The sequence below is a fragment of the Prionailurus viverrinus genome, chromosome A3 (assembly GCF_022837055.1).
Source record: "Prionailurus viverrinus isolate Anna chromosome A3, UM_Priviv_1.0, whole genome shotgun sequence".
In the NCBI taxonomy this organism is placed as follows: domain Eukaryota; kingdom Metazoa; phylum Chordata; class Mammalia; order Carnivora; family Felidae; genus Prionailurus; species Prionailurus viverrinus.
The window spans coordinates 128,244,943-128,259,076 of record NC_062563.1 but is presented as its reverse complement, the minus strand read 5'-3'; positions in this window follow the sequence as shown (position 1 = coordinate 128,259,076).

Here is a 14,134-nt window from a genome sequence, read left to right as displayed (position 1 = left end):
TGTTCTTTTGAGAAAGAAAGAAAGAAAGAAAGAAAGAAAGAAAAAAGGGAAAGGGTTTCTTTAATGAAGGGCTAAAACCTTCATTATGCACCTCCTTCTATCCTCTTCAACCAAAATTGCCTCTCTTCTCTCCACTGATCTAAATTCTGTGTGTCTCAGAATCCAGGGGTCTATGCAGGATCTATATTTAGGGATGAGGTGGAAAAAAGGAGTGAATTTTTGAGTCATGAATTATCTCAGTGAATCTCTATATGCCCCAACCCTTCTGAGAGTTTTAGTTAGAAGTGAAAATCTGGTCCATTCAGAGCATGAAGCCTCTCTATGTCCCGAAGATTCTTTCTGATGATAGATTTATCACTGGTTCAGCTTCCTCATTGGCCAGATCAGCCTCAAGGGGAATTGTTAATGAAGGCTGTCTGTGTCCCTGATCTAGTCCTGCCTATCAGCTACTTCTTCGTCTTAGGGCTTTTGATTATTCACCAACTTATGTGACCAAGGCTTGCTCACCTGACACAGTTCACTCATACTGATGATGGCCACCACATCCCAGTGTCTATTGTCTTATTTGTTAGCATCATTGGTCAGGACGACTCCATCCTTCATGTAAACCCTTCATAGTATACCAGTGCACTGTCTCCTCTGTTTGACCTGCTGCTTGAAGGTCAGTGGAATAATCTCTCTTTAGATTTCTCTGACTTCATTTAACAACTCATCTGATAAGGTTGGGACAATCTCCCCTTTGGTTGACTCGAAGCCAATTGATTGGGGACCTTAATTACATCTTCAAAATCCCTTGAACTTTGCCATGTAAAGTACGCTACTCATGGGAGTGATAAACCTTCATACTCACACATCCTGCCCATATTCAAAGGGAAAGGATTATACAGGGCAGGAATCTTGGGGCCATTTGAGATTTCTGCTTACAACAGTTTGGAAAGATCTTTAAACAAGTATGAAGATCCAGCACATTTTTCCATTTCATTCTCATGAATACTTTTTTTCAGTTTTTCACTTAACCATGCAAATTATAGTAGGCCTGGCATGTGGACTAAATTAAAGCCTAGTTTGCACTGTTGCCAACCACAGCCATAAAATGGAGTCTAGTCTGGGACGCAGGAGATTTATGTTTTAGTCACATCCCTACACACTGATATGTAGAGTATTCTCAGGGGATAGGCTGTATCTCACTGAATTTCCATTTCTTCCTACTTGTTGGACACTATTACCAGTTATTCTTCCAGCTCTTAGGTTCTTTTGTTCAATAATCTGTAGGTATAACTGTTTGATGACAAATCCATGATGAAAAGTTGAGTAAGTGGGAGAGGGTAAGATGAGCCAAAGACCATCAAAGATAAGAGAAACGAATAGAAGATGAAAAGCCTGGAGTCAACTCCTCAGCATTGTCCAGAAAAGGCAGGCTCTGCTTAGGCTTTAGGAACCTGGGTCCTCCCCAGAAAGGTCTTGTGAACATCCTAGGAAGCCAGGGGAATATATATGTACTCCCAGGCCACAGACTTGCCCTTTAAGCCTGAAGCCAAAACAACATTTTTCCTGCTGGTATCTGAACTGAGAATGTGAATGTTAGCTTTGCCATTTTCATGGTTAAATGGTTTTATGCTGGGAACTTTGAAGCTAGAGGTTTGCATAAATCAAATTTAAAGACAGATTAGATATCCCCAACTCCCATATGTACAAACCTCAATCTTCAATTTTCAAAGGGCAGTAAAATTTCTTAATCAGCCCACATATCTCCATGGTTGGAACAGTTCCCACAAATATGACAGCAAGAGTTTTCTATCAAAGCTGAATCTGTCTGGGGGACGATCAGTTTGCAGGCTTTCCTTCAAGTGTGGTCAAGCTTCAGTTAGGATAAATGGCAGGGGTTGGCCCTGGGATGGGTGGCCGTGTGATACAAGGGTAATTGAATATGGCTGCTCCAAGCCTGAGATGGTTTTAACAGACTAAGAGCTCTGGAGACAGCAAACCTGACTCAGAAGTTGGCTGTGACTTTATGAGCCCTGGGACTTATTAACTGACCAGTTTTTCCCTCTATAAAATAAGGGATAATTATAACTACAAATTGCATGGCCTTACAGTCATGGGGTCACTATTGCCCAAGGCTGACCCTCAGCCCTGCATGTTCTAATTACTCACTAGGGTTGCCATGTTCTTGAATAACCATTGAGGTCAATAAAGTAAAAGTTAATAATCATTGAAGCCAGTCTGTGATGTGTCAAGCACTGTTTTAAGCACTTTGTATATGTTTTCTTTTATACATAACCACATGTTATAGACTGAATTGTTTCTTCCCCCAAATTTGTATGCTGCAGCTTTAATTCTCAATGTGAATATTTACAGACAGAGCCTTTAAGAAGGCAAATAAAGTTATATGAGGTCACAAGGTGGGTCCCTGATCCAGGAGTACTAGTGTCCTTATAAGAGGAAGAGACACCAGGAACGTGCACACATAGAGGAAAGGCCATGTGAAAACATGGTAAAACACAACCATCTATAAGCCTGGAAGAGAGCTCTCAGCAGAAACCACTCTCCAATACCTTGATCTTGGACTTCCAGCTCCAGAACTATGAGGAAATCATTTCTGTTGTTTAAGCCCCTCAGTGTGTTGTGCTTTGCTGTGACACCCCTTATCTAACTAATACAACCTTCTAAGATAGGTGACATTTCTATTTTACAGAATTGATTGGGGCTTAGACAGGTGAAGTCAATGGTTTCTCATAACACAACTCATGGCCACTTTACGAATATATACAGGTAGAGGCAAGACACATGCTTCTTTTTGTACATGGAAACCACACACTGCATACCTCCTTCAACTTTCAGCCCAGGGTCTGGAACATAGAAATAATTTCATCAACAAGAAATGAAGTATTCCTGATTCAACTTTTTGATCAAATTCCTCTACACTTAGGTTTATGTGGTTGGCAGCCAGCTCCTGGTAACTTCACAAAGAACATGCGTGAAGAAATTCCCATTAACGTTGTCTAGATTTTGTTCAGAAAACTTCTTTCTGTATATTCTGTTTAACTATTTTTATTTTATTATTTTTTTAATGTTTATTTATTTTTGGAGGGAGAGAGAGCGTGAGCAGGGGAAGGGGCAGAGAGAGAGGGAGACATAGAATCTGAAGCAGGCTCTAGGCTCCGAGCTGTCAGCACAGAGCCCGACATGGGGCTTGGGCCCACAAGCCGCAAGATCATGACCTGAGCCGAAGTCGGACGCCTAACCGACTGAGCCAACCAGGCGCCCCTCTGTATATTCTGTTTCAATCAACACTTGGCTTAATAGTTTTCCAAAGACTTTTTTTTATATAAGCAAAACATGGAGGATGTTCCAAAATTTTCTAAGAAAAAAATCCTCTGGATTCAGGGTCTGCTTTTCTCTTCTTTGCAAAGGACAGACATTACAAAGGGGTAGGGAACTGAAGGACGTGTTTGTCCCTTCCTCCCCCATTATAGGGGCAAATACATGACCACAGGGGTGTACTAAGGCCTAAAACAATGGATAGCACTTGGGCACTAACCACTTTATATTTTCATGTCACTCTGCTGTACCAGAGACAGTTGTATCCATCCTTAGGTTTCAGGCAAAAGTTATAGAGGTCTAGGAATGCTTAACTTACCCTAGCAGTCTCTCCTCCCTTAGTTTTCTACCATATCATACAAAAGAAGATTCTGCTTATTGAAAGATTTCTTCACATTTGAGAAAAGCATTTTAAATAAGCTCTGGTTTGGGGTTTCTAACATTTCCCTGTTTATGCTGCAATTTTGAGAAAAATCCTTTAGACTTAATATCAAGTTGCCCTTCATTGACTTGTTGATTCTGTTTTTTTTTTCTTTTTAGGGGGAATGGTTAGCATTCAACACATGGATCTCTAAAGAAACTTTGTAGGGGCACCTGGGTGGCTCAGTTGGTTAAGCATCTGACTTCAGCTCAGGTCATGATATCATGGTTCACAAGTTCAAGCCCCATGTCATGCTCTGTGTTGACAGCTCAGAGCCTGAAGCCTGCTTTGGATTCTGTTTCTCTCTCTCTCTTCCCCTCCTCTGCTCATGTGCTCTCTGTCTCTCTCTCTTAAAAATAAATATATATTTTTAAAAATTAATTAAAAAAAAACTTTGTGCAATCATGGCCAGGACATAACTGCTTGATTGGGGAAAGAAAATGCAGAAAAGTTGACTGTTGGGAGGCCATGTGTTCCAAACACTTTGAGATGACTTAAGAGTTCCCCCTTCAAAAGTCTGTCTTTAAATCACGATGGGAAAACCATTTATCAGAAATACCAATGTGCTATATGCTCAGGCTTGAGTTCCTAGAAAAATTGGAACAATAAATCATCTTTTTTTTCCTATAGAGTCTATCAAAACTCCCATATAAATCATGCCATGCTTAAAAATTATATGTGTAATGAAGTATTCTGAAAATGGCAGTTCAAACTCAGATCTCTTAGTTATAAAGCTAAAACACCACTAACACAACCAAGTGATATATCTGTTCATTGTATCTTCCTTAAAATGTCAAAATTTGATACATGCAGAATAAAAGGATCATTTTAAAAGGTGTATCACATATAATTAATAATCAAAATATACTAGAATAAGGATATAATTGAGTCATCTGCTCATTCTGTACCCTTTTCATACATGAGCAGCCCAAGACTCTGAAAATTTAAGTAAGATACTCAAGGTTGCACAACTAATCTGTGGGGGAATAATGCTCTAGTCCAGCTTCCTTGTTGCTGTAGTCCAGCTTCTTTATGCCTTTGGGTATCAGAGGTTTGGAGGGTCATGAATTCTCACTCCATGTGACACCGAGTGCTCTGATATATAGCTTACTGATCTCTCTGGACATATCTTAGCCAAGCAAACCTAACCAATATGCTATATTTGACAAAAACACAGAAAGTATAAGAGATAAAACTATTTTTTCTAAACAGTGTCTATTATACTGAAGATAGTTAAATCATAATAACTAGGGAGGCAGGAAAATTGTATGTGGTTTGCTTTGATCATTTCCATGGTCTGTGTTGTAACATTTTAGGACAGTTCAAATGCAATAACAGCTGAAATAAAAATGCATTAATATGAAACCATTAACAATAATCCTGAAAATCTGGATTGCAAATATTAACTATAATTTTACTATGTTCAGAATTTTTCCCAAGGAAATGTAAGGGTCTAAAGATGACTAAGAAATAGTTCTTCCCATTGAGGAATGTCTAACCGAGGACATAAAAGAAATCTATAGAGAACTAAAATCAAACAGAAAAGGATACAGGCCATAGACTAGATGCAAGTTCAAGGTGATGGAAACATCAGAGAAGAATGTTATCAACATCGATTTACCTTATTCATGGCAAAACTACTCAATTTTCCAAAGAGCTTTTCAACTGACTGATTTTGAAACTTTTTATTCTCCAAGCAATATATCCCCAGCTGGAGCAACACAATAAAAATAATTGATAACAGCTTTTCGGCACTGCAGTAAGAGTCCTGTATCATAAACTTACTTAATCCTCACAACTCTATGAGGTATGTGTTCCTAATAACCCCATTTTTAAAGAGGAGGAAATTGTGGCTTAGTGTAGTTTAGTAAATTGCCCAAATTTGCACAGTTATTAAGTAGGGAACAAAGATTTGAACTTAGGCAGTATGAATCCTACACCCACAGTCTAAGCCCCCCACTGTACACACCAGTACTAACAGTCACAAAAGATTTGAGTAACTCGTTGACTTTCTATATGTTGTTATTAAAAAACACAATAGTTAAAAATTAGTGGCAGCTCTCATGAATAATGGCCTTTGTTTTGGGCAACTTGATTTGTAGACCCCTTTTCTAGCATAACTATGGTAGCAATTATTGACTATTTGATGTTCTATGAATGTATAATAATAAAAATGTAAAATATGCATATAAGAACTCATTTTGTGCCTATTATCTGGTTTAAAATAGAGAACATATGTCTGGATCATTCAAAAGTGATAACCTATCACTAAGAAATGTATTTCAAATAAAGATAAAGCATTTTCTGATACTTTTACCTGATGGGAGAAATTTCTATTGACCCTGCACTCTTTTGTAGTCTGAAGATATAAGTTCCAAATGAGTAACATCAGCTGAGGGTCTTTATTTGAGCTTCTGAAGCTCAAAATGATATGATCAAAAATGTCTCCAAGTATTGCCAAATGTTATGATTCCTGTTCATAGACAAAAGTCAAAGGAAAATCCATAAAACTGAGTAAATAATCTCATGTTGCTACTGACAGCTTTCTCCACACTGAGGTATTTAGGTATTAAGTGTAACAACGGAGAGTCATAGAAATATACAGATTCTGTGTCTTCGGTTACATTGTGACCTAGAGAACAATGACCCTACTCATACTTACAAACATACATATTTATTGGGCAAGAATTGGCCTGCAGTTATACTGCTATAATCTCTACTTTACATATGAGATTACTGAGGCAAAGAGAGGTGATGTGACTTGTCCCAGACCACTCAAGTGTGCGTTCGTGTGTGTGCCTGTGTGTGTGTGTGTGTGTGTGTGTGCGCGTGTGCATGAGTTGCACAGTGAGGAGAAAGGAGGAGAAGGCAGAATGCAATATCTGGATTTCTAATGAAATGTTTGTTTTTCCTTTTTTTAAATTTATTTCCTTGGAGACACACATATTTATGGTCCACAATGTTGCAGCTGTAAAATATGGCCTAGTCTGCTCCTCTGATTGAAAGATGAGTTAATACAATGGGACATACAAAATCTGAATTAAACATCTCCATGACAAGGTCACAGTGATATATACAAGTTAATTACAGCTGAGCCATCAGATAAATGCTACTGTCTCCTAAGTTTCTGTAAGATCCCCCTAAGAACTAGATTTCTCTTTAGCAGGACTGCCTTCACTCTCCCATGATGACTGGACCCTTGAGGTCCTCTGACAAAGAGAGGTGTACCTATATTGCAACGCTTCTCAACAGCTGGACTATAGACATTTTGGACTGGGTAACTGTTCGTGGTGGGAGACTTTATTGTGCATTGAAGGAGATTTAACCATTATCTGGCCAGTTTTCACCAGATGTCAGTTGTGATGATCAAAAATGTCCCCAGGTATTGCCAAATGTTCCCAGGCATGATGGGGTAGGGGGAATCAGCCATGTTGAAAACCTACTTCACCACAATACGATTTTAAAAGTTGAGCTATGGTTCCCATTAATAGTCCTAGCTATGTAACCTCAGGCTGGATTACCATTGGCTGAATCATACTTTCAATCTAATATCTATAGAGCAATGAACAGGTATTAGATATGGTGTACATTCATATGTTGTGTCTTGCCCTTGAAGAACATTTTACATAAGTACATAAACTTCATCACCAATAATGAATGTAGTTTTTACAAGTTTGTAATCTACATAAATGTATGTAATTTTTTCACCGCATTAAGTCTTAATTTTTACTCTATATTACAAGGATTTTTTTCATGTTTTGATGTGGCCTATATAACCTTTATTTTATGAGCCATCTCATGATACTCCATTAGACAATGATTAATGTCTGCTCTATTTTAAAATATCGATCATGGTTCCAATTATTTACTATCGTAAGTAATACCTCAATGAACACATTCATATTCATGTCTCTTTGAGAATAGTCCCAGAGCTAATTAGTAGGCCAAAGTGTGAAGATATTTAATAATATGTGATGCAGAGTACTGTGAGGTTTCTAAGGAATATAGAAGCTCTGAGTTCAACATAAGCATCACATGGAAACACTGGTTTTCCTCCACCTTCTAAAGCACTGTTAATAACCATGTTGAGTACTTACTATGACAGTGCCCTGTTTAAGTACTTTTCATGTGTTGCTCATTGATACTCATCCTAATCAGATATAGTGGGTATTGTTATTAGCCCTACTTTACAGAAAAGAAAACTTAGCAAGCAGAAGGTTAACTATCTTGCTCGAGTTCACACAGCTAGCTTGTGGAAGAACTGAGATTTAAACCCAGTCTGGTTTTAAAACCTTTGATCTCAGGGGTGCCTGGGTGGCTCAGTAGGCTGAGTGTCCAACTTCGGGTCAGGTCATGATCTCAGCATTTCGGATTTCGAGTCCCATGTTGGGCTCTGTGCTGACAGCTCAGAGCCGAAAGCCTGCTTGGTATTCTGTGTCTTCCTCTTTCTTTGCCCCTTCCCTGCTTGTGCTGTCTCTTCCTCTCTCTCAAACTAAATAAACCTTGAAAAAAATTTAAAACCTTTGGTCTTAAATGTTCTGCTATAGAAAGATCCCCACACTGCTCTCTACATTTTGCTCACAGGAAGACTATGCAGACAGGATGGCAAGATCCTTAAAAATTAAGGTTTCAATCTATAAAATTAACATGTAGTGAATGAAGTAAAACTTATGTAAATGCCAATGTGAAGGTAATGTCAATAGATATTAACGTATGATTTAGGTATTGTAAGATCCTAGATATGAAGCTCAGATTCCTAATCCCAGATTTAGTTCAATAGTACAGAACAGAAAAAAAGTCTCCTACGATCACTGTTGGGCTTTTGCTCTGGGATAGATGTGTACATTAAAACTTATCCTTTCACTTTAAAATGTTTCTAAAATTTCTAAATGCATTTTCTTAACATTTTGTATAAAGATGAGTTAATAACAACCTAAAAAATTAAAGCCAATATTGTCATATATACTATCATTGTCCAAGTTGGCTCATATATAATATTAGAACCTGGGTTTATTCACACATTTTATCACATTTACACTAAAATACAAGCTTCATGAGTGTGGAAACTTTCTCATTTTTATTATTCTTTCTCCAGTATTTTACACCAGCCCTGGTACATAATGGCTACTAAGCAAATGTTTTTTGAGTGAATCGATGAGTCCTTGTCCTATGCCTACATGATGTGCTTACTGAGGGATACACCCATGAATAATGTTCCATCTTCACTCTCAAAAGTCTTATAGTTTAAAAGGAATAAGTATGCAACAAGTGAGTACAAAGTATTGTGGAATATATTAAAATAGAATATGATAATACACAAGGTTCCAAGTAGTACAGAATGTGGGATGATATACTGGGAAGAAAGGATTAATCAATATTGCAGAGCTTAGGCCTGGATGGGAGTTGAAAAGAAGAAAAAGTTTCCTGAGTTGTCAAGGAAATACAGGGAGGATGTGGCCTGGAGATAGAAGGCAATGGATAAATGCATGGAAACATGAGATAGAATGGTGTGTTCAGAGAATTCTAAGTAGTCCACTCTTACAACCAAATACATTGCAAAAAAAAAAAAAAAGATAGAGTACTATATGGATTAAAACATGACTTGTCTAATCAATGGCATCAGGAAGAGAGCAGGTTGTAAAATTTCATAAATCAGTGAGGAACCTATTTCATTCTTTAATTTGCAAATATTCATTGAGCGTCTACGGTTGAAGGCACAAGCCTAGACCCTGCGGAAACATGAGTCTTGGGGAGCAAGACAAACAGTATTCTATTTGCATGGAGGTTAATTTCTAGAAGATGGAGACAGACAAGACAATGAACAGGTAAATAAAAGTTAACAGTAATTTTCAGTAGTCAAAAGGACAATGATGAAAACAAAACAATGATATGTAAGAAGACAGGATTCTTCTTTAAATTGGGTTATATGAGGCCTTCTGAGAGGTAACATTTGAGCAGATCTCGTTATTTGGAAAGAACCAGGTACACAAAGATCTAAGGACTCATGATTCTAGGTAAAGACAACAAAAAGTGCAAAGCTGAAATTAAAGGTAAGGTTGAGCTTGGCATATTTGAGAAAAAACAGAAGAGAGGGTACCCGAATTTTAGTGAGCAGAGAGAGGGAAGAAAGGTAGTAAATGAGTTCAGGAAGGCAGTCAGGAATGAGTTCAGTTTTAGGCCTTAGTACGGTATTTGAATTTCTTTTTCTAAGTGTTCCTAAAAGTCACTGAAAGGCTTTACACAGGAGACTGCACCATATAGAACAGATGTAATGCGTAGTACCAAAATCAGAGAGACCAGTTGGGACATGATTTCCAGTAGTCCATAAGAGATGATGGCAGTTTGGCAGGATGGAGATAATAGATTTGGCGAGTGGTGGCACCAGTTCGTGGGACTGATCAGTACTACTGACCGTAGGCAAATGCCTATTTGCAGGACTGTTCTGGTCAATTAGTTACAGACAGATCCTTCAGAGAAAGCCGGTTTACTCACTGTCTCCCTTTTTTCTCTCCCCAGCACTGAAATGCCGGGCAACTATGCTCTCTGAGAGAATCATCTTCTCTGTGACCTGGTTCTGCCTTAGGAAAGAGAAGCTGACTCTCAGAATCTTACAAGAACAATTACACTCACAGAGGCTCTGGATTTTGCATTTCTACGAGACATGGTTTGACTATATGGCATAGGGTAGTGCTTACCTCAGGGTCCTGGTGGAACGCCTGGCATACTGATTAGGACACTTCGCAGTGATTCGGCATCTCCTCCAGCCTCTTACAGGCCTCTGTCTTTGGAACACCTGCAGACTTTGGTTTAGAAAAGCACAGTGATTAGCCCCCAGTGTCCTTTTCAGGCAGAGCTTTACTTAATTAACCCTCTTATAATGTTTGCCTTATAATATTGGCCTGATCCTCACTCCTCCCGACTCAGAGGAGACAGTAAATGAAGAGACAACAGTGCTTTGAGACCTCCCTGTGGCCATTTCTTCATGCAGGCCTACAGGGCTCTTCCTAATCTTCGCAATCCCTGAGAATCCAATTTCCATGACATGTCCCTGGAAATCCTTCGTAGTCCCAAAATGCTCACCATTTCTCAGAAAAATCTAAAACTTTGGTTATTCTATTTTTAAAAACGTTTTACTGTAACATACAATACATGCATACAAAAAAAAACCCCTCACAAAATGCATTGCTTAGTCAGTTATTAGAAGGCATACCCAACCCAACCCACCAAGCACAACTCAGGTCAAGAAAGAGCACTTTGTCAGCTAACACAGGAGTCTCTTCATATACCCTGACCCAAACATTACCACTAATCCCATCTTTATAATCACTTCTTTATAGTTCTATTTCCCAAGTGTGCATCCTTATGGTCCATAGTTTAATCTCCCAGTTTAAAAATGTGTCATGTCTTTTAAGTCTATTTTAATCTACAGGTTCCCTCTACATCTCTTTCATTTCCTTGTATCTGGTGAAAAAAACAGGGTCATTTTGCTTGTAGAGTTTCTCACCATCAAGGTTTTGCTGATTACATACTCCTGGTAGAGTTCAACATCTTCTGCCCTCTGCATTTCTTGCAAATTAGCAGTTGAATCCAGAAGACTGATACATTTCATGTTCAATCACTTTGGCAAGACTAGAGGTGGCATAATGCTGTTTTGTCATGAGGCACAACATGTGTGTGTGGTCCCTCTTTTTATTTTGAAGTTTATTTATTTATTTTTGAGAGAGAGAGAGAGCACGAGTGGATGAGGGGCAGAGAGACAGGGAAAAAGAGAATCCCAAGCACACTGTCAGCACAGAGACTGACTCAGGGCTCCATCTCACCAACCCTGAGATCATGACTTGAGCCAAAATCAAGAGTCGGAAGCTTAGCCTACTGAGCCACCCAGGTGCCCCGGTTTTCACTATGATATCAGCAAATGTTGATGCTTGTGCCTGCATCAATTAGTTCATCGGGGCTTGCAAAATGCTGATATTCTAACTCTGGCATTTCCTTTCCATTTATTAGTAAGATTACTTTTATAAACAGAAAATGTTTCATATGTTTTTTGTGTACTTTAGTGGCACAGTTCATGTATAGAAGGTAGAATAAATATTTGATTATTTCTTTCAACTTTTAGAAAGAGGTGGGGTTCAGGGTATTGCTTCACAGGGCTCCTCCTGTCTTGTCTCATGCAGTTCACAGATACAGCAGTCTCCTTTCTGAGACTGCCTGGTTTTGTCCCCCCCACCCCGCCTTTATTTAGAATTCTTCTGCCTTTTCCTCTTCTATTTCTAACCTGCTCACCACTGAATCTTCTCTTAAGCAGTTTCTACTCAGTGTGGGGCCCTGTCCTGGAAGGGAGCATTTGGTGACTTAGTTTTAAAATTTTTATGGCAGCTGGACTGCAAAGCCCCTTCAGGCATAACTATAGACTCTGTTACTGGAGAGGACAGACCTACACTCAACTTCCACTGCTGCCCTCAGATCGGTTCACAGCATTTTAAGGCAAATGCCTATTGGCTAGTTTGAGATTCTAGTCTCAGGGTCCCTCTGATACCTTGTTGCTTCTCTCTGCTGATGTCAACACAGATACGGATGCTACTCAGGTCCGAAACTGTCGCTGGCTTGTCCTCACATGCTTGTACTTGGGGATTCATGGAGATACCTGTCACTTAGTTTTGTCGTAAATGTTGTCCATGGTTTCGGTTTTGCTATCTAGTTTTTAGGTTGGTTTCATGTGGGTATTCAGAAGGATTAATAGACAAACAGAAAAGCTATGTCTCTGCTACAGCCATCTTCTCAGAACTCCCTCCAATTAGTCTAAGTTTTAGTTCATACCCAAGCATCACTGCTGAAGTTCTGGATATGTTAGATTGGTGAATACCAAATATGTAATCCTGATATTCCACATGTCTCAAAAGTCATCATGATACTCTCTTTAAAAATTCCTCCAATAATAATTCAATTAGTCAACCAATTTAACTAATCAGTACTCATGCTATGAGTGATGTAGAACCATTGGGTATTAAAGATGGAAGAAAACAAAGTAACTTATTTATTAATTCATTTACTTATGCATTCTTCCATCAAACATATGTGACTAATTACAGACAACATACTGTGATCTAGGACAAGAAGAAGATATGGCTCAACTTTTTCACTATGATAGAAATAGTCCCTTCGGCACCTATGTTGTAAGTGCAACCGCTGTGTCATCTTTTATGCTGTGTCCTGCTCTAGGGTCATAGTGAATGTAGAAACTCTGTGGCCACATCAGGATTTGCTACCTTGGGAGCATCACAAGGCTTCTCTGAGTTATACCCTCAAGATGTGCATAATAGTACTGTTTACCTACAGGTGTTTTTTTTTTAATTTTTTTCCAACGTTTATTTATTTATTTTTTTGGGACAGAGAGAGACAGAGCATGAACAGGGGAGGGGCAGAGAGAGAGGGAGACACAGAATCGGAAACATGCTACAGGCTCTGAGCCATCAGCCCAGAGCCCGACGCGGGGCTCGAACTCATGGACCGCGAGATCGTGACCTGGCTGAAGTCGGACGCTTAACCGACTGCGCCACCCAGGCGCCCCTACAGGTGTTTTTTTTTAATGTGTATTTATTTATTTCTTTGAGAGAGAGAAAGAGAAAGGGGGGAAGAGCAGAGAGAGAGAGGGAGACACAGAATCCTTAGCAGGTTCCAGACTCTGAGCTGTCAGCACAGAGCCTGATGCAGATCCCACAAACCGTGAGATCATGACCTGAGCTGAAGTTGGATGCCCAACTGACTGAACCACCCAGATGCCCCTACCTACAGGTGTTTTTAAAACTTAAATGATGTAATAGTTCAGGAAGCATTTTAAAAAAATTGTTAACTGCCTTCCACATGTAAGATTCATCAATTTAGTCATTTAATAAATATTTAGTATCCACTATGTGTCTGGGGTTATATTAGGCTTTGAGGTTACAACCAGTGACTGAGAAAAGATTCTTGCTCTTGCTTAGTGTCCATTCTTATGGAAGAAAGACATTAAACAAATACATGATCAAAGTCTCTTAGGTGATGAGTGCCATGATACATTTACAACAGGATGAGGTGATCAAGAGAAACCAAAGTGCTCCTTAGGCTCAGTACTTATGCCAAGTACTTTGTTTTTCTTCTGAGACTTCAATAATAAAAAAGGAAACTGACATGCTGAGATGATGAGGGTATAGAGTGTGGTAGCCAGAGGAACAGTTGGTTTAAGGCTCAGTCAGGAATGCATTCAATATGACCAAGGAACAGAAAGCTGGTGGGCATGGCTAGAGAGACTAGGAACCTGAAGCAGAAGATGAGGTTGGAGACAGGCAGCTGCTAACTGGATCATGAAGGGCTTCCTACTTCAGAAAGAGAAGTTGGATTTTTTTTTTTAAGAGA